Here is a 23162-nt window from a genome sequence, read left to right as displayed (position 1 = left end):
AGAGCGAATAGACAAGAAATGAACTGCATATTATAGGGCATTGTATACTAATACTGACATAGTTGAGAGGAGGAGATTGAGTCAACTCGATACTGACTAACTACTGTTTGCCGACCAGACACAAATCCCCATAGACGACCCTCTAACAGCTGAGGAGACCCAGGCAGCGATCTGCGCTCTCTCGACAGGTAAAGCACCTGGGCCAGATGGGCTTGGAGCAGAATTCGATAAAGAATACAAATATTCTGGCACTGCAGCTACTTAAAACAGTGGGAGGAATCAATGTCAAAAGGCATACTTCCGAGGACCACAAGGTAGGCAATTATCACGGTACTCCCTAAGCTCAATAAACTGGCAGATGACGTAGCATCCTATAGACGCTCTCATTGATTCATGTTGCTAATATTTTCGTTAAGATCCTTACGAAAAGAATATTACATCCCTGGCTGTCCCCCCGTTAGGGAGAATTCTCTGTAAAGGCTAATTTCCCAAAACTAGTGAGTCCCCCAGCAGCTTTGCTGGATTTTTGGGTTTTTTTTTTTCTCCTGCTAAGAGTGAGACTCTTTTCCTCCCACTCTTAGACACGATTTGAGGTCTTCCTTTGACTTTGTATGTGTTCTATGGGCTATGGGGTCCTTTACCCCATAGGGCTTCATGTGTTTTTGGTATGTGGGTTACACAGCACCCTCCATGCCGTAACCCAGGGGTGTCGTAGCGACCCCCCAACATAGACTCCATACCCTGGGACTGACTACCGTCTCCCAGGGCATGTAAAGTCACCATTGGTTTTACTAGTCTCAAATTGTGAACAGAACCAGTACAAACCATCCTATTGTGGACGTACTGGTCGGGGCAATTTGATTGCCCCGGGGTCTGTTCGAGGGGGTACTGTCCAGTCCCCCCCGACTGGAGTTTTGGCTGGCGGCAGTGGATACTACTTTTTATATTCGACCGCAAATATATTCCTATGGGATTTTCCCATTGTTCGAGGCTACCACTTTTTAATAATATAGCCTCGAACATACCGCCGGTTTATTAAATTAATATAAATTCACCGGTTGATATTTTTTGCCGAAACCTGGTTCCAAAATGGCATTTGTGTTCGCTTCTGTGACTCCAACCCAAGTCGAGCCCTTTGTTCCACTTTTTGGCGGGCTTCTCCACAGAAGCCTCCAAAAGTGGTGCCACTCTGTCTGGGTAGGAGGGGGTTTAGGCACCATGGACTGAGTTGTCTCGGCAACTCAAGTCGCACTCTTGTGTGATTGGCCCAAGTGGTGAGCCGCCCGGCTCACCACTTAGCATGTTTGATTGACAGCTAGGCTGAATGAATGGGGGTTTTCTGCATAAAAGCAGGGCTTTGGGGACTGGAACTTCAGAAGTCGTCACAGGACCTAAAGAATCCGAGGAGGGAGAAGCCGAGCCGACCTGCAACAACGACACCACCGGTGGAGCCCTGCTGAACCGTCTCACCACTTTTCCCGACGACAGAGGAGATCTCCAGTCCGGAGAGTCTTCTTACTTTGACTGGTGGAGATAACCAGTTTGCCCGTCTTTTCGCCTTCCTGGACCATCTCGTGGCCGCCTTGCCCGTGCCAAGCACCACGGCAACTGGAATACCACGGTTTACCACTACCGCGAAGAAAAGGGTGGTATCTTGTAACCGGGAAACTCTGCGTCTGGTTTCTTCCCTGGCAGCGCAACGACCTTCAGCTTTCCTCCACGTCGAGAACTCTTCCTCTGGACGAAACACAGACTTGCACCTGCTGCCAGGAACAACTGCCCCCGCTGGAGCGTTCTTCCCACTTTCAGGTACTGTGTCCCGCCTGGCTTCCCTTGTGACAGATCGTTCGGGGTAACAGTAAATCCTTGACTTTCTAACCTGGGTTAGCCTGGGACCTGTTAACTAACTTTTCCTGACTTGATCTCATCTTTTGTGAACTTTCTACAAAGACTCTTTGGGCATAACCCCACTGTGTGATCCTGGACACATTTCGCTTTCTCTCTAAGAGTGGGCCTGGCATTTGAACTTCCTTGCTCTCCAGTAGACTTTGCCTAACCTGCCTCATTGTGGTTCTTTGAAAAGTATTGAAATTTGTGTGCTTTCATAACTGCCTTTTTCCCTCCCTTTTTAATAACTTATTAGAGTGCCATCTTATGTTAAGCGCTCACCTGTCTGAAAATAAGTGGTGTTTCTCATTAAGACTTGTCTAATAAGTAATTAGGGATATATATATATATATATATATATATATATATATATATATATATATATATATATATATATATATATATATATATAATAGTGACTGTGTGTTGAATTTACTTACCTCTTTGTGCTAGTGTAATTTACAAGTGTGTCTTTGGATAAATAATTATATACTTTTACACCAAAGCTCTGGTCAGTGTTTGCTTGTGCTACTGTATCTCTGTACCTATTGTGTATACTCTATATACTGCCTAACTCATCTTGAGAGAAGTCTGACTGCTCAGCCACAGCTACCAGGTAACTCTGGGTGGTACAGACTGCTACCAATTGGGTTTACTGCCAACCACCTGTAGTCCTAAATCTTTTGCAATGGTCCCTAAGGGAACTGCACAGGTTTCTGCCTAACACCCCCCAATAAGGCATCGCTTGTTCATCCAGACCAATCAGGCTTTAACCCAACTCTGAATCTCAGACGACTATTTGGCATTATGTGACAAATTGATACAGAGGTCAAGGCCATAGCGTCCTCATTAGAAGGCCTTCGACTGTCTCATGCATTTATTCTTCTTGCTACGACCCCATCGATTCGACCTATACTTCCTCAGTTGCGTCCAGATGTTGTATACCTCACCTACAGTGAGAGTTTGTATTAATGATACAATCCTTGGCTATGCCTTTGGGCAGGGGGACAAGACAGGGGTGCCCCATGCCCCCTTACTGTTTGTTCCATCGATTGAGCCAGGCTCCGCTCAGGAGAACTATGCATGGGCATTGGGGCTTTCAGATCTTTGGACCACCTCATTATATGCAGATGATGCATTCTTATATGCCTGCAATCCTGAGGTTTTTTTCTTGGCCCCAAGATGGAAGAGATATAGGAGTTTGCTTTGTAGTCTGGATACAAAGTTAATAAAGCAAAATCTTAACTATTCCCTCTTAGGGACGCTGCTGCGCCACCTCCTGATTTGTGGGGGATTAGATGGGTGACGGGTCCCTTAAAAATATCGTATTTGGGGGTCAAGGCGGCTAGGACGCGGCAATCTTCGTATGCCAATAACCATGCGGTGTATCTATGTAATCTTGCTGCAAAATTGAAGGTGTGGCCCAAACTTCCCATCTTGATGTAAAAGGCCACCTTTCCTTATTGAAAATGGTGGTCCTCCGCAAACTGCTTTACTATTTGGTTAACATCCCAATCTGGCCTGAAAGAGCATTCTTCACCATCCTGCGGTCACTGGTGATTGGTTTTCTTTGATGGGTGGGACCGGCTAGCCAGATGGGATCAGCTGGTGCAACACTTTGACCATGGTGGAATTGCAGCTCCAGATTTTGAGTTGTAGGACTTGGTAGCCCAGGCTCATTTAGCCAACTATTGGTATAACTCCTGATTTCTAGTGGCAGATGCACCGCTGGATAAGTACAATGCAGCCCTGCTGGATTGAAATTGGTTATTTTCAGTGATAGGTATGTAGATTCTTGTACCTTTGACCGAGTGCAAACCACAGTAAATGCATGGTCTAGGCTGTTCCGCAGAATGGATATTCTAGTCCTCTATAGCAGAGGGGCTCTGTTGTGGAACTTCCCAGATATTGCCCCAAAATCTGATATAGATATCCGTGCTACGTGGGACAGAGTGTGACAGCTAGTATTGAGATATATGTTTCGATAAGGAGGGTCTTTGTTTCACGGGAGGATTTCTTGAATAAACTTGGTAATTCTCCCATACTTTTATTGCAATATTTTTGCATGCGGGCGGCGTTTAGGAAGAAAGCACCAGAAGGAGCCAGAAACGCATGCGTGCATAGTGGTGGTGGTTGCAGTAGGGCCCTCCAGAAGGTGGGCCTCTAGGCTGCATAATTATCTCAAGAACACCAATCGTCTGAGAATCGTGCACACCCCAAGGTGATACAGACCTGGGACTAGAATTGCCGATGTGCAGTGGGGGAAGTGTTGCCTTCTTACCAGAGAGGTATCGCTTCCAATTTAAGTTTCAGAACAGGTTACATTTCACCCCAGCAAGGATTACAAAGTTTGCGTCTGGTTCCGATACGAAGTGTCCGAAATTGAGAATTTCCCCAGCAGATTTCCTTCATATGTTCTGGGTATGTCCCTATATTGCACGTTTCTGGCAAGCTGTAGCATGTACAATTGCAGAAGTAGTGCACAACCCACCGGTTCTAACCCCGTTAAAAATATGTCTGGGTGATATTGGGCAATTTTCCATTATAACTCGCAGATTTTATAACTTCGCTTGTATAGTTACCAAACGGTTTATACTGAGGCAGTGGAAACAGACCCGACACAAGGAGAATGCCAGAGAGACCAGATCTACAGAAACGAGAGAAGAAATGTATGTTTCTACTGTGACAGCTGCTTGTTGACCGAAAGATATATGGGGACAATTCCGTACTTATATAGTGACCAATGGGAACCAAAATGTGGCAGGAGAGGGGGGGCAGTATGTTAAGATGGTGGAATGTTTAGCTGCAGGGTAGTTGTTGGGCTTATGGTACTGTTTGAGGGGGATGGAACAAGTTACTCACCTGTAACTATTATTCTCCAGCATGGGTCTGGCATGGATTCACATGCTCATGAATATTCCCAGTCGTCAGGCTGTGAATCCTCGGTAAAAGAAAAAACGTTCACTTTCAAACTGTATTTCTCCTTTCCTTTAAACCAATCACTGTCCTCTGGGTCATATTGCCCCTATCCAATGACAGTCCTCTTCCCTAACACCCTCCTCAGATTTGGTAAGCATGTAAAGTGGCAGTATGACCAAGAAAAGCCGCAGAGGGGAACGGAGGGATGGTTCACATGTGAATCCATACCAGACCCATGCTGGAGAACAATAGTTACAGGTAAGTAACTTGTTACTTCTCCAGCATGGGGTCTGGCATGGATTCACATGCTCATGGAGTACAACATTACACAACCATGGGGGGTGGCAAGGCTCAACAGAAGCAATCCCTCTGGAACAGACCACCTCCAGCCAACAGGTTGCGTAGCACTGCTTGGCCGACCATGGAATCCCCGTCAACACATTAGAATTTCATGAAGGTGTGCGTGGACCTCCACGTAGCTGCCCTGCAGATGTCCAGCAGGGACACCCCAGACAGGAACGCTGTTGCAGCTATCACTCTGGTAGAGTGGGCTCTCAGACAGTCGGCCAGCGGTCGATTCGCCAACCGATGACTGTGCATAATGCAGCCGGAGAGCCACCTGAAGATGGAATCCTTGAACAAGGCCTTCCCATGGTTCACAGGACCAAAGTTCAAGAACAGTTGAGAAGTCTTCCGAAAACTTTGTGCCCGTCATGTAGAACTTCAGGTCACGAGCAACGTCCAGCGTGTGCAAGGCACCTTCAGCTGGTGAGGAAGGCTTTGGGGAAAAAAACAGGCAACGCCAAAGGCTCGTTGAGGTGGAATTCCGACAGGACCTTCAGCATAAAAGAGGGGTGCGTCTGCAGCACCATTCTCGATTTGTTGAAAGTAAGGTATGGCGGTATGCAGTATAGGGCCTGGATTCACCTACCCTCCTGGAAGAGGTGATGGCCACTAGGAAAGCAGTTTTCCATGAGAGTAACTAGAGGGGCCTGATGCATAGGCTCAAAAGGCCCCTACCCCCATGAGCCTCATCAGCACCACCTTGAGTTCCCACACCGGGGCCGGAGCCTTCACAGGCGGGAAAGATAGAAACAGTCCTTTGAGGAACTCCTTGACAAGTCTGTGAGACCAAAGTGAAGATCTCCCTGGAGACCTGGTGTAGCGGGAGATAGCCGCCAGATGTACCTTGATGGAGGTGTGCACCAGTCCTGCCTTGGCCAAGGAAAGCAAGTATGGAAGAATCTGCGGGGACGTGACGCTCGGAGGGGTAATCCTCTTAGACTGGCACCATGTAGCGAAACTCTTCCACTTGTGACCGTAGCACTTCAAAGACAACGACGCCCTGACCTTGGCAAGGACCTCCCTACAGTCCGCAGGCAACTCATCCTCCAAACTATAGGGCTGCAGGAGGCAAGCCCTCAGATTCAGCGATCCTGGGTCATGTTGAAGGATTGCGGCGACTCCTCTGGCAGCTTGACCGGAGGTGACACTGACAGGGTGAGAAGGTCCTGGTACCAAATCTGCATTGGCTGGGGCAATGAGTATCATCCTGCATTGGCACCGTCAGTGTGTTGACTTGTGGCAGGAGAGGCAACGGAGGAAACTTACAGAAACAGGCCTTCCCATGGGAAGGAGAATGTGTCACCAAGGCTCCTCGGTTGGTGGAATCTGCTGGCAAACATCTGGCATTTGAAGTTCGCTGCTGTCGCTAACAGATTGATCTGAGGCCTGCCCCACTTGATGAAGATGATGTCTACCTGGTCCTGACAAAGTTCTTTCTTGTGGCAGGAGCACAATCCCTGCTGAGGGAGTCTGAAATGGTGTTCTTGGCTCCTGCTAGGTGAATAGGAACATCTCTTGTCCAACAGCCCAGTGCCACAAGACCCACTGTTTCCTGATGTAGAACGTTGTGGTGGTGTTGTCCGTGAGGATCCTCACCACCTTGCCCTTCAGAGATGGAAGGAATGACTTGAGGGCACAAAACACTGCCTGTAGCTTCAGGATGTTGATATGGAGATCTTTCTCCTCCGGCAGCCACAGGCATCCGGCGTGCAGACCCGCGTTGTGGGCCCCCCAGACTGAAGCGTCCATGGTGACAGTCTCCTGGTATGGAGGGTTTTGAAACCCCGTACCCCTGGCAATGTTGGAGCGAACGCCCCACCACGGAACTAGACGTCGAGCAGGATCTTGCCCGTGAAGCTTCCGCACAGCAGTATCTAGCGGGCCTCCAGGAACTCCTGAAGAGGTTGCATCAGTTACCTGCAGAGCCGGATAAAGTAGATGCAGGACGACATGCCAAGCAACAATTTGATGGCTCGCACTGTGGCAGTCTTTATCGACAACAGCCGCTGCACCTTCTCTTGAATGGCTGCCACCAGCTCCTCCGAGGGTGAGGCCAGGCAGGACACTGTATGGAGTTTGTCTCTTAGGACCAGCGCGTTCTGCGATGGTGTCAAGCAGGACTTTGGATAGTTGATGGAGAATCCCAGCTCTGTCAGCAACTGGACAGTCGCCTCTGTGTGTCCGATGGCCAACTCTCACGACCGGGCCCGGATGAGCCAGTCGTCGAGGTACGGGTATATTTTTATTATATGTGTATACCCCGTAGACGCAGCTGGGCCACCACCGTTGCCAAGCACTTCATGAACACTCTGGGGGCCGACTTGAAGCCCAAAGGTAGGGCCTTGAACTGGTAGTGCTGTCCATGCACTACGAAGTGTAGAAACATCAGGTGTTTCTTGTGAATGGGGATGTGGAAGTAGGCGTCCTCCAGGTCCAGCAACGTCAAGAAGTCTCCTTTTTCCAGTTGGCCGAGCATGTGCTGCAACATGACCACCCTGAATTTTTGGGAATTTAGGTATTTGTTCAGACAAAAAGTATCTGGAATAATAATAATTAAGCATTTATATAGCGCTACAAACCCTCATGCATCTGAGCGCTGCTTAGGTGTGTGGTGCTCATTTATCGGCCTCGGAAGGATGAAAGGCTGAGTTTGGCCCTGCCAGGATTCGAACCTGCGTCAGCAGGCTCTGGACAGATGTCAAAGCGAGCGCTCTACTCACTGTGCTATCGGACCGGCTTGAATAGCCCCAGTCTCTTTAGGGAACTAGCTCTATCTACCCTTTTCGCAGCATTGCCCATACCTCCCCCAAGAACTGTAAAATGTGCTGCTCCTGACGGCCACTGGAGGGATCCGCGGACACCTGCGCTGAAACTCCTGGGTATGTCCTTGGGCAAGGGCATCTAGCACCCATCTGTCAGTGGTGATCTTTTTCCACTCGCTAACGAACTTAGTCAGCCGGCCTGACGTCCTTGTCTGGGGATGCATGTGGTCTTGTGAAGAAGGGATGTGAAATAGCAGTTCGGGCTGGACTGCCCCTTTTGGGGTGGGACCAAGCCTGATTTGCATATGGCCTTTCCCTTTCTGTAATGACTTGGCAGGCTGAAAAATGATGGTCTGGAGGGTTGCCCAGAGCTAGGTTGCGCAGAGCTACGCCTGTGGTTATGATTTATTCAAAACCTTCCAGCCATGAACTTTCGGTTTAGCTGCTCTGTTGCAATTCCATTAACTATTCCTCGACTAGAGCCATTCCTGTTGCTACCAGCTTTTAACTTGCAGCCGTAGGTTATTTTCGCCTCCTGGCCTTTACCCTACGTGGTGCCTTCACCTCCAACATGTCATCTCAGGCAGAGGTATAGTGGCTCAAAGAAACAGACCACATTTCTCCATCCCAAGACCCGAAGATAACCGGTAATAAAACCAGTAGCTTTCAGATTGTGAGACCACCTAACAGGAGAAAATGGAACAAATACAGGAGCTTTAAATACTGAAGTGGAGACACTGAATGCAGAAACCGCGATTCTATGCCATAGCCACCAGAGACTACCAGTTCATCCTCCGAAGTGTGGTTCAGAGTACAATGATAACCCCAGGCTATCAAATTAATCCGCAAGGCCTTAACTGTACGGTTCGCTTTCAGTCAACAACTGTTCCAATCTGATTGCGGTTGCCGATACCCACATGAGTTTCTTGGCTGGGCAACCTCCCTGGTCACACAAGAAGGCACTACTAGATATTCATCATGGCTTTATAGAAGTATTGAAAGGCATGTTTGACTGACAAGAGTTCACATACTGCCCAGGAATACCGACTGGACTAAGCCTAAGATATCCCAACTTAAACTACCCATTTCATAGAAGTAGCCAAACAGTCCAGCTGGCCAGACAAGGCCTGTATTATGCTGCACCAACATCCTCAATGAGGACGTGAAGGATGAGTCGGCAAGAATTCAAACCCTGCTTAATTTGAGCCCCTTGTGATGGTATTGCAAATAGACTTTCGCGTACAAGAAAGAAAACAATGGGAAACAAATTCTGTGTAAGTTCTAGTTCCTTTATGGCTTCCCTGACACCTTCTCTAGAAAGATGAGGATACAGGCCTCTGAGGAAGAAAAGAATTGTTGGACAAGAGGGCTCTGCATGTGTTGCGTTTCCCAATAGCATCTGGTTAGAGACTGTCCCATAGCACCACAAAGGATGCAGATCCTAGAAGGGACAAGGATCGGGGAGATCAAGGACAGTCTGAAATTAACAGATCTGACTTCCCTACCAAGGAGTAGTCCGAAACAGCCCTACCGATCCATCAGGGAAGGTAACAGTTCCTGTATTGGTGGATTGTCAGGCCACCATACGTTTATGGAAAAAGTGGGCTAAAGGGCACAGCCAAACCAGACCAAACAAATGAACTACTAAATCAGTTGAAGGACTTCACAGCCGACTCCTGGCTTCAAGTCTTAATACCGAACAGAATACACCCTTTTTTAGATAACTTTTTATTGTTTTTCAATAAAACACATAGCAGAACCAACAAACAATTGACATAGCTTGGTTGTACATCGTCGGGAGTATATCATTGCAATTATGATTATGGTGGAGGCCCCTCTCCCCCGATTAACAGCTCAATTTTATACCTAGTGGCCTTTAGAGCAGAAAATGTGACCCAAGACAAACACTTACCCCAGCAACACCCACCTGCCCCACACCTTCTGAAATTTCTGGGGACAAACCTTGGCGGTATACATGTGCCTTTCAAGGGATGCACACCTGTTGACCTAAGCGGACCAGCAACAGATGTGGACGCTCCGCCGAGCCCCACAATGCAGCAATACGTCTCTTTGCCAACCCCAATGTTACTTTAAAAAAAAAAAAAAAAAAAACACGCTTTCATGTCTGGAGAACCCCACCTCTGCCCAGACCCTCAACAGCACCAGCCTCGGGTCACAGGTAACCTGGGAGCCCAGTAGTGAAGTTAACCTGTGGATACATTTCCCCCAGGAAACCTGATTTTGTTCACAGTCCCATAGCATGTGGAAGAAAGCGCCCACCGCTCTCCCACAAAGCAAACACGTGTCACTATCTGCTGTACCCCCAACGAGCCATGGCCGCCTGTGAATAAATCCGGTGCAATATTTTGAATTAAGTGGAGCCTGGCAGCTACTCAGATTTCCTGAGGGAACATATGTGCTTCTACCCATTCCTCTAGGTCCAACACCCCCCTCCAATCTTGCCTTGAGTTGGGACAATTCCTGGTACAACATCAAAGTGACCTTAGTGGCAATACGGTTGGGAAAAAGATTGGCTTCCTGGGGGGTGGGCACTTTGGGACCTCCAAGCAGGAGCACTTAAGAGCCGATAACGTGCGTCAGCTGCAGGTGTCTGTACTGTTCGCTACTTGGTAACTCAAAAGTGTCTCACAGCGCCTCAAACGAGATGAGCCGCTCCTCCCAATCCACATCCGCCAGGACCTGCACCCCTGTTCCTTCCAATGGCCCATTTTGAGTAGTTCAGGGAGATGTCTGTTCCAGAGGGGCTAATCCAATGTTGGTTTTCCTCCCCACCCTATGTGATGGTGTGCGTTGGCCCATATCTGCTGGGTGTGTAACAGCATTAAGGGTAGATCCACAGTCCACACTCTCACCACCATAAAGTACTTGCTTGGGCAACATCCGTCCCATCCTGCCCTTTTCTATTGCGATGTGGGGGAGGCTAGGGTTACTGTGTAACCAGTCATACACCACCCCAAGCTGCGCCGCCCAGTATTATCTGCAAAGGCAAGGCAGACCAATTCCGCCCCCCCACACAAAGCGCTGAAAAGTTCTGAGAACAATGCACAGCCATTTCCCCACCCATAGCAGCCCACTCAACGTGTCCTCAATGGTAGAAAAAACTGTTTTAGGAACCAGGAGTGGGGCATTCTGCAGGATACAGAGAAACCTGGGGAGTGTCAGCATTTTAAAGAGCCGCTTTGCCCAAAATCATTAGCGGGAGCGATTGCCAGTGTACTATATCTGAAGCAAATGGATCCATCTGAAGCAAATGTATCCATCACCAGGTGCAAGTTGTCAGATGAAATCGGAGGGGCTCGAGCTCACATGGATGCACAAATATTTAAGGCCAAAGACTGAAACAGAGTATGGTCAATTCCGGGGGAACGCCCCATCTCCCCTCCACCCCCCCTGTAGTGGGAAGAGAACAGAAACTTGCTGGTTCACCTTGAGCCCACTGAACCCCAGATATTCTGCCAATATGCTGGTCACAACATGACAGGAAACTGCAGGGTTACTCACGTAAATTAGGTGGTCATCAGTGTAAAGTGAAACCCGACCCTCCCGCCCAAGGGCCATATGAATCCCACCCACTCCAGTGCTGTCCTGAGTTTAATTGCGAGTGGCCAGCATGAACAACAGGGTTGAGAGGGGGCAACCCTGTCTAGTCCCAGGGCAAATACCCTGGAAGACATGCAATTGACTCGTACCGCCACCTCCAGGAACTCGTAAAGCAGCCAAACAGAGAGAGAGGCCCAACAAAACAAATCAAAGGTCTTCTCAAAGTCCACAGCCAGGAGTGCCAACGGATCTGGTATCAGCGAGGCCTGGTTTATAACAAACTGAACTCTGCAAAGACGATTCAGGAGTGTAGCTCTAGACGATATGAACAGAACAAGTTACTTACCTGTAACTGTTGTTCTCAAGCATGGGTCTGGCAAGGATTCACATGCTCATGAATATTCCCCGTCAGGCTGGGAATCCTCGGTAAAGAAAAAATCTGTTTCAGTTTCGCTTCTGAACTTTCTTTCTACTAATTAACCAATCACTGGTCTCTGGTTCATACTGCCACCAGCCAATGACTGAACCTCTACCTAAGCCCCTCCTCTGCCGCCATCTTCAGATTTGGTAGCACGTAAAGTGGCAGTAGGACCAAGAGAAGAACCGCAGAGGGGTAGGCAGGAGGGTTCGCATGTGAATCCATGCCAGACCCATGCTGGAGAACAACAGTTACAAGTAATTAACTTGTTCCTTCTCCAGCATGGGGTCTGGCATCGATTCACATGCTCATGAATACAAGAATACATAGCAGTACACATATCCACAACCTTGGGAGGTGGCAAGGCTCAACATTAAGCATTTCAACTCAACAACATGAAGCATCTCTTACCTCCTCACCAGGCCCACCTTCAGGCGAACAAGTTGCGCAGCACTGCCTGGCCGACTCTGGACTCCTCCCTGGAATCCCGGTCGACGCAGTAGAATCTCGTGAAGGTGTGCGTCGACCTCCACATAGCAGCCCTGCAGATGTCCAGCAGGGGCACACCAGACAAGAATGCCATCGTAGCAGCGATTACTCTGGTCGAATGGGCTCTCGGATGGCTGGGCAAGGGTCGGTTTGCCAACCGGTGACAGTGCATAATGCAGCCGGAGAGCCATCTGGAAAAGGAAGCCTTCAAGAGGGCCTTCTCTTGGTTCACAGGTCCAAAGTTCACAAACAGCTGTGATGTCTTCCGAAGACTCTTCGTGCGGTCCACGTAGAACTTCAGCGCTCTAGCCACATCCAGCGAGTGCAAAGTCCTTTCAGCCAGCGACTAAGGCGACAGGAAGAAAACGGGTAACACCAAGGGCTCATTGAGATGGAAGTCTGACGGCATCTTGGGCATGAAGGAGGGGTGCGTCCTCAGCACTACCCTCGTCTTGTGGAATGTCAGGTATGGAGGTTTACAGGAGAGGGCCTGGATCTCTCCCAATCGTCGTGCGGAGGTAATGGTCACAAGAAACGCTGTCTTCCACGACAGGAACTTCAACAGTGCCGAATGCAGAGGCTCGAATGGTGGCCCCATGAGCCTGGTCAGCACTACGTTGAGCTCCCAGGCCGGGGCCGGAGCCTTCACCGGCGGGAACGATCGGAATAGTCCTTTCATGAACTCCATCACCATCTGGTGTGGTGGGAGATAGCCGCCAGATGGATCTTGATGGAGGCATGAGCCAGCCCTGCCTTGGCCAGCGATAGCAAGTACGGCATCACTTGAGGGGCCGTAATCCACAGAGGGTTAATCTTCTGTGCATAGCACCAGACAGAGAACCTCTTCCATTTGTCTCCATAGCATGAGAGGCGAGGACGCCCTGGCCTTTGCAAGCACCTCCTTGCAGTCCGCCGGGATATCGTATCCTCCGAAATCTAGTGCTGCAGGTTCAGAGACCCCGGGTCGTGGTGGTGGATGGCGCCTCCTTCGCTGGCGAGAAGATCGGCGTCCATCGGCAGTTTGACTGGGGGGGGGGGGGGACGCTGACATGTCCAGAAGGTCTGGGAAATCTGCCTCAGCCACGCAGGCGCGACAAGAATCATCTTGCAACGGGACCATCTGAGTTGGCCGATGAGTCGCAGCAGCAATGGCAACGGTGGGAAAGCATACAGGAACAGGCTGTCCCAGAGGAATGAGAAGACATCGCCCATACTCCCCGGCTGGGGAAACCTGCTGGCGAACCTCCGGCACTTGGCGCTCGTCACCGTCACAAATAGGTCGATCTGGGGATTGTCCCATCGTCTGAATAGGAGATCCACTTGATCCTGCCGCAGCTCCCACTCATGGCTCATGCACAGCTCCCTGCTGAGTGAGTCAGCAATGGTGTTCTTGATTCCTGCCAGATGGAAGGGTACCAGAAACATCCCTTCGGCGACCGCCCAGTGCCACAGATCCTGCGCTTCCTTGGATAGGGCTGGAGATCCGGAGCCCCTCTGCTTCCGGATGTAGAACATCGTGGTGGTGTCATCGGTGAAGACCCGTACCACCTTGCCCTTGAGGGACGGAAGGAACGACCTGAGGGCCCAGAACACGGCTCGGAGCTCCAGGACATTGATGTGTAGTGACCTCTCCTCCGGGAGCCAAGGGCCTCTTGTGTGGAGATCTCCGGTGTGCGCTCCCATCCCTCCAGGGAGGCGTCCGTCGTCTGTCTTGATGTGCCGGGTTCTGGAAGTCCATGCCCGCCGCCAGATGCATGCAGGTGCCCCATCACCAGATTGCTTGGCTGACAGTCTCGATGAGTGAGATCTTGTCTTCAAAGCGGCCCGCTGCTTGCATCCAACGTGCGTCGAGGAACTCCTGCAGTGGTCGCATCTGCAATCTGCATAGGCGCACGAGGTAGATGCACGAGGACATCTTGCAGAGTAGGGACTTGATGGATCTCACCCTGGTCCAGTCCATGGTCAACAGCAGTTGTACCTTGCCTAGGATGGCCTTCGTCCTTTCCTCCGACGGTGAAGCAAATCGCGCCACTGTGTCGAGCCTGGCTCCCAGGAACAGGGCGACTTGTGACGGCACCAAGTGGGATTTCGCGAAGTTGATCGAGAATCCCAGATCCGTGAGCAGTCGGACGGTCTTCGCTGTGTGATCGACAGCAAGTTCCCTTGACTTTGCTCGGATGAGCCAATCGTCCAGGTAGGGGTAGACATGGATCCCCTGTAGGCGCAGCCACGCCACCACTGGTGCTAGGCACTTGGTGAATACCCTGGGCACCAATTTCAATCCGAAGGGAAGGGCCTTGAACTGATAGTGTCACCCTTGGACCACAAATTGCACGAATTTCCGATGTCCTTTTAGAAGGGGATGTGGAAGTAGGCACCCTCCAAGTCCAGCGACAAAAGAGTCACCTTCCTCCAGCTGTCCCAGCACGTGCTGGAGGGTGACCATTCGGAACTTCTGGGACTTGATGTACCCGTTTAGACGACAAAGGTCCAGGATGGGTCTCCAACCGCCGGTCTTCTTCCAGACAAGGAAGTATTGCGAGTACACTCCGGAGTCCCGGAGCTTCCTTGGGACGAGCTTGATGGCTCCCTTTCTTAGGATCACCCGTACCTCCAGCAGCAGTTGGATGTGGTTTTCCTTCCTGGCCACGGGTGGAATACGGGAATTCCAGAGTGCACCCGCGGGCCAGGGCATCCAGAACCCAACGATCGGTGGAGATTGACGAGGTGCTCAGGTGGGGGCCCGACGCCACGGCTGGTTTAATCCTGTTTCGTCGTGGCATTGCCCTCCTTGGCGACGACGATGGGATCCTCCTGTCTTGCCGCGTCCTCTGTAGGCCTCCTACGATGAGGAGCGGGCCGCTTGGCGATACGAGGAACCACCATCAAATCCTTTGGAGGCACCTTGCTTGCCTCCGGCGTTCCCGAAAGGACGGCCGTCATTGAAGAACACCCAATGCCCGAGCTGTCTTGGTATCCACCTTGATGGCCTGTAGCAACTCGTCCACTCTCTTGCCGAACACGTTGTTCCCGTCGAAAGGCATGTCCAGAACCCTGGTCTGCACATCCTGGCGGAAATCGGTGGCATTGAGGCAACCGTGCCGGCGAAGAAAGCTGGTGTCAGCGATGTCCGTGGCCACCGTAATGGCGTGGTTCGATGCCACTTCGCCTTTCTGTAGGATTTCAAGGGCCTCAGCCCTATCGTCGTCCGGGAGGAAGTCCAGCAAGGGAGCAATCTTGAACCACAGCTCCCTGTCGTAGCGTGCCACGATCGTGAGGGCGGTGGCAACTTTAACCGTCGTCACCGCCCACGAGATGATCCACTGTCCATGGCATCCAGCTTCTTCCCCTCGCCGTCTGGTGGGGATGAAGTTGAAGCCATCGCCCCCGCTGCCTTCTTGACCACCGCAGAGAACACCGAATCCGGGGACGGCTGTGCCCTAAGGGACATAGGGGCAGAGTCCGGGACCCGGTACTACTTCTCGTACCGGTCTCTCCTAGCAGGAGCCGTGGACGGGTTCTTAAGGAGTGCCAACCCCTCGTCCCAGATGTCATCCAGTAACGGGATAGAGAGGACAGTCTTCCTCTTGACCTCCTGCCGTTGGTAGAGAAAACCTTTCTTCTGTTCTTCAGGGCAGAGCTGGAAGAGCTCATATGCCCTGGCGGACATGGTGGAACATTTGGAAAGAGCCAATCTCGTCAGGGGCCGGAGAGGTGGTGAAGGGAGGTCCATTCCATCACCACCGTCATGGTCCGTTCCCATCTCACCTCTCGGAGGGGAAGGAGGTGAGGGCTGAGAAGGATGTGAAGGTTGGAGGGGAGGAGGGGGATGGGCTTGCCTCCCCTTGCTCAGTGGGCTTCCCGATGGTCCAGGTTTCGCTGGGGGTAAGGGCAACCTTGTCCTTTTCTCCGTACACAAGACCTGAATAGCCATCAAGATCGCTCCCGGGTTGTCTTGTGGCATAGGCACAGGTTGCGATGGGAGCAAAGGTTGGGGAGTAGGATCCTCCGTATCCTCCACGGCCTGCAGCTCCTCATCAGCACAACCCTCACTTTCTTCGTCTGCCTCGTCGGGATCCCTCCCATAGGACCGGACCTACTCGAACTTCTTGTCCAAGATCTTTGCGGCACCAGCCAGCTCATCTTCAGAGGTGGTATCTGTGTCCGTAATGGCTACTGTGCCCTCCCCCCACCCCCTTCTCCGCCCGGGGATTCAGGGGGGTCTTCTCGATGGACTGAAAAGAGGATTCTCTCCATGGTGGCAGTGAAACTCTAGGCCCGGGGGTGGTCTCAACTGGGATAGCCTCTGCAGGCTTCGCCAGGGCCGCCACGACTCCCTCGATTGAGGCCTTAGCTGGGTGAATCAGGGCCTTTGCGACCTTGGGCATGCCCGAGGCCTTCACCTTTGGGGGGGGGGGATTGCTGCCATGCTCCCCCTCGGCCATCGCTGCCGGGATCAGCCGGGACTTCTCCTGAAGCTTATCCGGGTTCTCCTACTTTCCCCCGAGCCAGAGCGTTTGCTTGTGGTTGATGGCGTCGGTGACATTGCGCCCTGCCTGGCAGCCAAAGAGCACGACCCATCGGCGCTCCCAGTGCCCGCGGACTTGCGGTGCTTTGCCTTCTGTTGGGCCCCCATCGCTGGAGCGCCCTCTAAGGTCTTAGAAGACCGCTCGGACTTCTTCTCACCTGTTGCTGGGCTCTTCTCCCCTCCAGCCAGTTGGTGAGTAGAGTACGACAATCCTTCATTGTCCGTTGGGACATATTCTTACAAAACGCACAGTCCTTCTCCACGTGCGATTTGTCGTCGTGAAGGCAGTAGAGGCACCGAGTGCGCTCATCTTCCTTGGACATTTTGTAATCCACATCCAGGTCAGCTCCTGAAAAGCTTGGATCCGGGCATCACGTTTCCTTTATCCTGGGCCATGTCCATGCGAGGTAGGCCTCGAAGATCTTCCAGAATCCTCCAAGAAGCGGAACTCGACGAAAACTCGCCCTTGAGGGGTGTAGAAAAATTCTGAAATGGGTCCCCGTTCATCAGAAGTAGAATCGGTGGAGCTTGAGGCTCGATTGACCGAAAAATGAATACACTTTTTGAAAATCGTAAAAAACGCAGTAAAAGCTCAAGAGTTATAGCACGAGGACTCCCAACACTTGAACGTGCGATAAGAATCTTAAGATGGCTGCCGGAGGAGGGGCTTAGGTAGAGGGCAGTCATTGGCTGGGGCAGTATGACCCAGAGACCAGTGATTGGTTAATTAGAAGACAGACAGTTCAGAAACGAAACTGATTTTTTCTTTACCGATTTTTTCTTTACTCGACGTCGATGCACCGCCGTCGAGGACCTCCTCTGACGTCATCCGATGTGATAAGTAGGACGCACGACGCCCGTAGCCTCAGTTGTAGTTTTTTCCCCCAGAACGTGTGACATTAGTCTTCTGCCAGTCAGACACAAAGCCTTGCAGAACGTAAGCTGCAATCGCATAAGAAATTCTGCAGCGGGGAAGGTAGGGAGGGATGGAACGATATGGAATACGTCGTCGGGCCATCCCATCGAAAGAACGTTACCAGGTAAGAGAGTAACTTGTTCTTCGAGGGGATTGGGTCCTCCGACGTATTCCATATCTATGACAGACTCCCAAAGCAGTACCAGAGCAAGGAGGAGGTAAAGAATTTAGAATTAAAATTTAGAATTGCGAAATAGCAGAGTAAAGGACCGCCTTGCCAAAGGCCAGATCCTGTCCTCGGATGGAATCGAGGGAATAGTGACGTACAAATGTATGTACTGAAGCCCAGGTGGCTGCATCACAGATGTTGCGAATAGGAACACCCCTCTGCAGGGCAGTAGATGCAGCCATACCCCTGGTAGACTAGGCCCGCAAGCCAGCGGGTCCTTACCCCGCCAAGCTGTAACACTCCGAGATGGCCAAAATAATCCAGTGAGACAGTCTATTTCGTCACAGCTTGTCCCAAACGCTTTCCAGCGTAACCAATAAAGAGTTGATCGTCCACTCTGACCCGGGACATGCGTGAAACATAAAAGCTTAAAGCTCTCCTAGGATCAAGCCTATGGAGCCTCTCCTCTTCCTTACCAGGGTGCGGAGGAGGATAGAATGCCGGAACAACCACCTTCTGGGCCAAATGAAATTCCGTCACTACCTTCGGAAGAAAGGAAGGACGAACTCTAAGGACAGCCCTGTCCTTATGGAAAACAGTGAAGGGAGGCTTAACTGAAAGTGCCTGTAACTCACTCACTCTGCGAGCGGAAGTGACCGCAACTAAAAATACAGTTTTTAGAGTTAACAGTCTCAAAGGACAAGAGTGCAAAGTCTCAAAGGGAGCACCCGTTAGAAACCTGAGAACAAGGTTCAAATCCCAACCGGGCACCAGGAAAGGTGACGGAGGGAACACATTAGTGAGCCCTTTCAAAAACTCTGAAATTAAAGGGATTTTAAAGTAGGAACACTCTTCAGACGAGCGCTTAAAGATGGACAGCACCGCCAGGTAACCTTTAACAGTACCCACTTGCAAGCCCCTGTGGGCCAAAGAAAGTAAAAAGGACAGAACCGTGGGGATGTCACATGCAAAAGGATCCACATTCTGAACTCTGCACCAGTCGCAGAACCTACGCCAACGGCACAGAGACTTTGTTGCTGGCCGTCGGGCCGAGAGCAACACCTCCATCACGTCTTCAGGGAGGTCCCAATCCTTATACCTCAACCTTTCAGAAACCAAGCGTGAAGGTTGAGGGATCTGACCTCTGCATGGAGAACCTGACCCCCCTCCCGTGAGAGCAGATCGTCTCGGTAGGGAAGGCGACGTGCAGGGCAGATGGACAAGTCGAGAAGGTCCGGGTACCACATCCTCCGAGCCCACGCCGGAGCAATGAGGATCATCCGGCAACCAAACTTCCGTAACCTCCGCAGCACTTGCGGGATGACGGGGACTGGAGGAAACACGTACAGTGGTGGGAATGACCACTCCACCACGAACGCATCTCCTAAGGCTCCTTTTGGAGGAAATTCCCGCGAGCAGAACCTCTCGCACTTCCGGTTGGCACTGGAGGCGAAGAGATCCACTTGAGGGGTCCCCCAAAGGGCGAAGATCTCCTGAGCCAACTCCCACTCATGAGAGATCGTGCTCTGCCTGCTCAGAGCGTCCACCGTCACGTTTTCGTCTCCGGCCAGATGAACTGCCGAGATCGAAACTTCCTGCTGGATGGCCCAGAACTCGAGCTGCATCGCCTCCCTGCACAGAGGAAGTGACCCTGCCCCCCCCTTTTTGTTGAGTTAGTGCATGGCCACTGTGTTGTCCGTCAGGATCAGGACATTCTTTCCTCGCACAGTCGGCAGAAAAGCCTTCAGGGCTAGCCTGCCGGCCCTCAGCTCCAACAGATTGATATGGAGTCTGGACTCCAACGGAGACCAACGACCGCCGACTGTCAGCTCGTTGGCATGAGCTCCCCATCCCGTTAGGGATGCATCCGTCACGATCGTCACCTCCGGCCAGGGAAGCCAAAACGGAGCCTCCTTCATCAAGTTGCCTTTGACGGCCCACCACAGAAGGTCCTGGGCGACCGAGGGCGGCACCTGCACCGGGTCCGAAATCCTGCCGGAGGACTGTGACCATTGCATCTTGAGTGCCCACTGCAAAGATCTCATCCGCAGGCGAGCCTCTGGCACCAGACGAATGCAGGACGCCATGAGGCCGAGCAACCTCAAGAACTCGAACGCTGGGAGCGTCTGGGCATGCTGAAACTTGTGCACCATCTGCTGAATGTGAAGAGCCCCCACCTGGGGAGGAAAACACTGCCCCAGGGAAGTGTCAAGCACTGCTCCGATGTACTGGAGCCTCTGCGTTGGCGTCAAATGGGACTTCTTTAAATTGAGGGAGAAGCCCAGCCTGCTCGGGAGAGCCTGGCCTGATCAACCAATCGTCCAGGTAGGGGTAGACGTGAATCCCCCCTTGCCTGAGATGCGCTGCCACCACCACCATGAGCTTGGTGAAAACCCTCGGGCGGAGGTCAATCCGAACGGCAGGACCCAAAACTGAAAGTGTGAGTCGCCAACCGCGAACCTCAGGTACTTCTTGTGCTTGGGATGGATCGGCACATGGAAGTAAGCATCCTTGAGGTCGAGAGACACCAACCAGTCCTGAAGCTGAAGGGCCTGGAAGACTTGAGAGTAACCATCTTGAACTTGTCCTTCCTGAGGAGTTTGTTCAAACCGCGCAAGTCCATGATGGGTCTCAATCCCCAGTCTTTCTTCGAAATCAAAAAATAAGGGGAATACCATCCCTTGTTCCTCTCCGCTACAGGCACCAGTTCTATGGCGCCTTTCTCCAGCAGGGCTTGAATTTCCTGCGCAAGGAGCGGATCCGGACTCTTAAATGAGAGGTTCCCTGGTGGATTGTCGTGAGGCCTCTGCCGAAAGGGAAGACAGTAGCCGTGGGTTATGATCTCCAGAACCCACACATCTGAAGTAATGGCACGCCACTCTACAAGATGCTGCGCCAGCCTTCCCCCAACCGGCGAACCATGAAAGATGGCCTCATGACTGAGTGGTAGCGGATTCTGCGTAACCTGAGGGCAAAGAGGAAACTGCCCGAGTGGCTATGGCACCTCGAGTACCTTTGTTTCCACCTCTGGCACTCTTACAATGGCCTCTGACTGCTGGCTCCCCTCGCTTTACTGAAGGACGAGTAATAGCGAAAGGAACCACCCCTCCATTGCTGTCCCCTAGGGCGAAAAGGTGGAGGTTGGCGAACTGCAGGGCCCAACGACTTTGCTGCAGCTTTGGAGGTCTGCAACCTCTCAAGGCTCTCGTCAGCCTTGCTGCCAAAACGGTGTTCACCGTCAAAGGACATGTTGAGGAGCCGGGACTGCACATCAGGAGCGAACCCAGACTTCCGCAACCACGCAAACCTGCTTATCACGGTGCTCGCCGCCATGGACCTGCTGACGCATTCAGCTATGTCCAAACCCGACTGAACGGACTCACATGGCATCCTTACCATCCTGGACCATAGCAAGGAAACCATCCCGTTCATCCCCTTCGAGAATATGCTCAGCCACTAACGCAACACAGTTCCACAGTGTGTGTGTGAAACGAGACAAGGCACATATGGAGTTGGCCGCCTGAAGCGCCATACCACCCGAAGAAAACACTTTCTTTGCCCAGCCATCAAAACGTTTGTCGTCCCAATCAGGAGGGATGGTAGGGTACGACGCCTGCTTTGCCGGGGCCGTGGCCGCCTGCACCACCAAACTCTCCGGAGTGAGGTGCCTGGTCAAGTAGCAGGGGTCGCTACTGGCTGGATGGTATTTTCGTGACAAGGACTTGCCCACCGCCGTGACACTCTCCGGAGCAGTCCAAGCCATCGTCACCCTTCTCTGTAGAGCCACATGAAACGGCAGCACCGGGTCAGTTGAGGGACCAACATCAAGGATGTCCGTGAGATCATCCTGCACAAACTCCCCTGGGGGAGAAGACCATCCCAAGTACTCGAGACCCTAGCCATAAGGCGCCGGTACGAGAAATCGGCATGAGAGCCAGGCTCAGACCTACAAAACTCCACCTTCGGAGAGGTGTCCAGTCCACTGGCATCATGCAGTGACTGCCTCAAATCTTCAAATTGGCTATGGCCCGAGACCATCTCATCTGGAACCTGACTAGGAACCAGGCCATCAGAGTCCTCATCCACCTCCGAAATATATTCCAGGTGGCGAAAAAGAAGGCACTCGAGAGTGCTTGCTCTTAGCCAGAGCCTTTCTAGGGGGTTCCCCCGTGCCACGGGGTACCTCCGACACCACGGCCTCGAAAGGCGTCAAGTGAATCGGCGTCGAGAGAACAGGCATCGGCGTCGAGTAAATCGGCGTCGACGTCAGATGCAGCGCCGCCAGCATCGATGGCGTCGACACAGTCCTCGAAGCCGGAGCTCCGAGCGTGTCCTTTGATGACCTGAACGTCGACGGCTTCAACGACTTCCTCGGAGCCTCAAGAAAGCCTGTCGACGCCCTCGACGCCTCAGGCGTCAATGTCTTCCTAGAAGACATCACAGGTGCACACGGTCTCGAGCGCGTCGAGGACCGGGACCTGGAATGGGTACGTCGAGAACGAGTCCCCTTCTCCGAACAGGACCTCTCCCGTGACTCGTGCCGACCACTCTTGCGAGCGGTGTCTCTCGACCTTTCACGACCGACTGCACTCGGGGGCGCGGACGGCTTGGTACCCTGCGACTCGAGAATCGCCAGCATTTTCTTCCCGAAGGTAGCCCATTCCTCCAGCGTCGTACGGCTGGTGGGGTAAGCGACGTGCCGGGCAGAGTCCTCAGAAGAAGACCTGGAAGACGACCGGTTTCGGCGCTTCCGAGAATGCCTCGAAGAGGCTGAGGAGTGGCGAGACCGACTCCTAGAAGGAGACTCACGAGACTTCCGACGACGACGCAGAGAGTCACCTCTCGAATCATCCGTCGAAAGCCCTGCAGGCTTCGACTTCCGGGGCTTGGACACCCGACCTACCGACAACTTCTTACGTTCCCGTAAAGCTTTGGACGTGAGCGACTGGCAGTCGATCTAGTCATCCGTGTCGTGGGCCTCCCCGAGGCACCAGAGGCAGGCGTTGTGCGAGTCCGTCACCGACATCTTGGACCCACACTCTCCGCACTTCTTGAAGCCCGGACGCGGGGTCGAAGAAGAAGTAGAAGACATCTTCACACGAAGGATTTTCTCACAAAAACGAACAGGTTCGAAGAACCGAGAAGAACAGAACTCCAAAGAGTCGAGG

General features: G+C 52.0%; 1 protein-coding gene across 2 annotated transcripts in view; it reads right to left on the bottom strand.

Annotated features, from left to right (window-relative positions):
• The window catches only part of LOC138473107 (zona pellucida sperm-binding protein 2-like), an 895281-nt gene that overhangs the window by 49138 nt on the left and 822981 nt on the right, over nucleotides 1–23162 (bottom strand). The window lies entirely within an intron of this gene.

This window comes from Ambystoma mexicanum, chromosome 8, assembly GCF_040938575.1.
Source record: "Ambystoma mexicanum isolate Mex_15411 chromosome 8, UKY_AmexF1_1, whole genome shotgun sequence".
Classification (NCBI taxonomy): Eukaryota; Metazoa; Chordata; class Amphibia; order Caudata; family Ambystomatidae; genus Ambystoma; species Ambystoma mexicanum.
The sequence above is the reverse complement of the archived record's forward strand: the minus strand, read 5'-3'. Positions and strand labels throughout refer to the sequence as shown.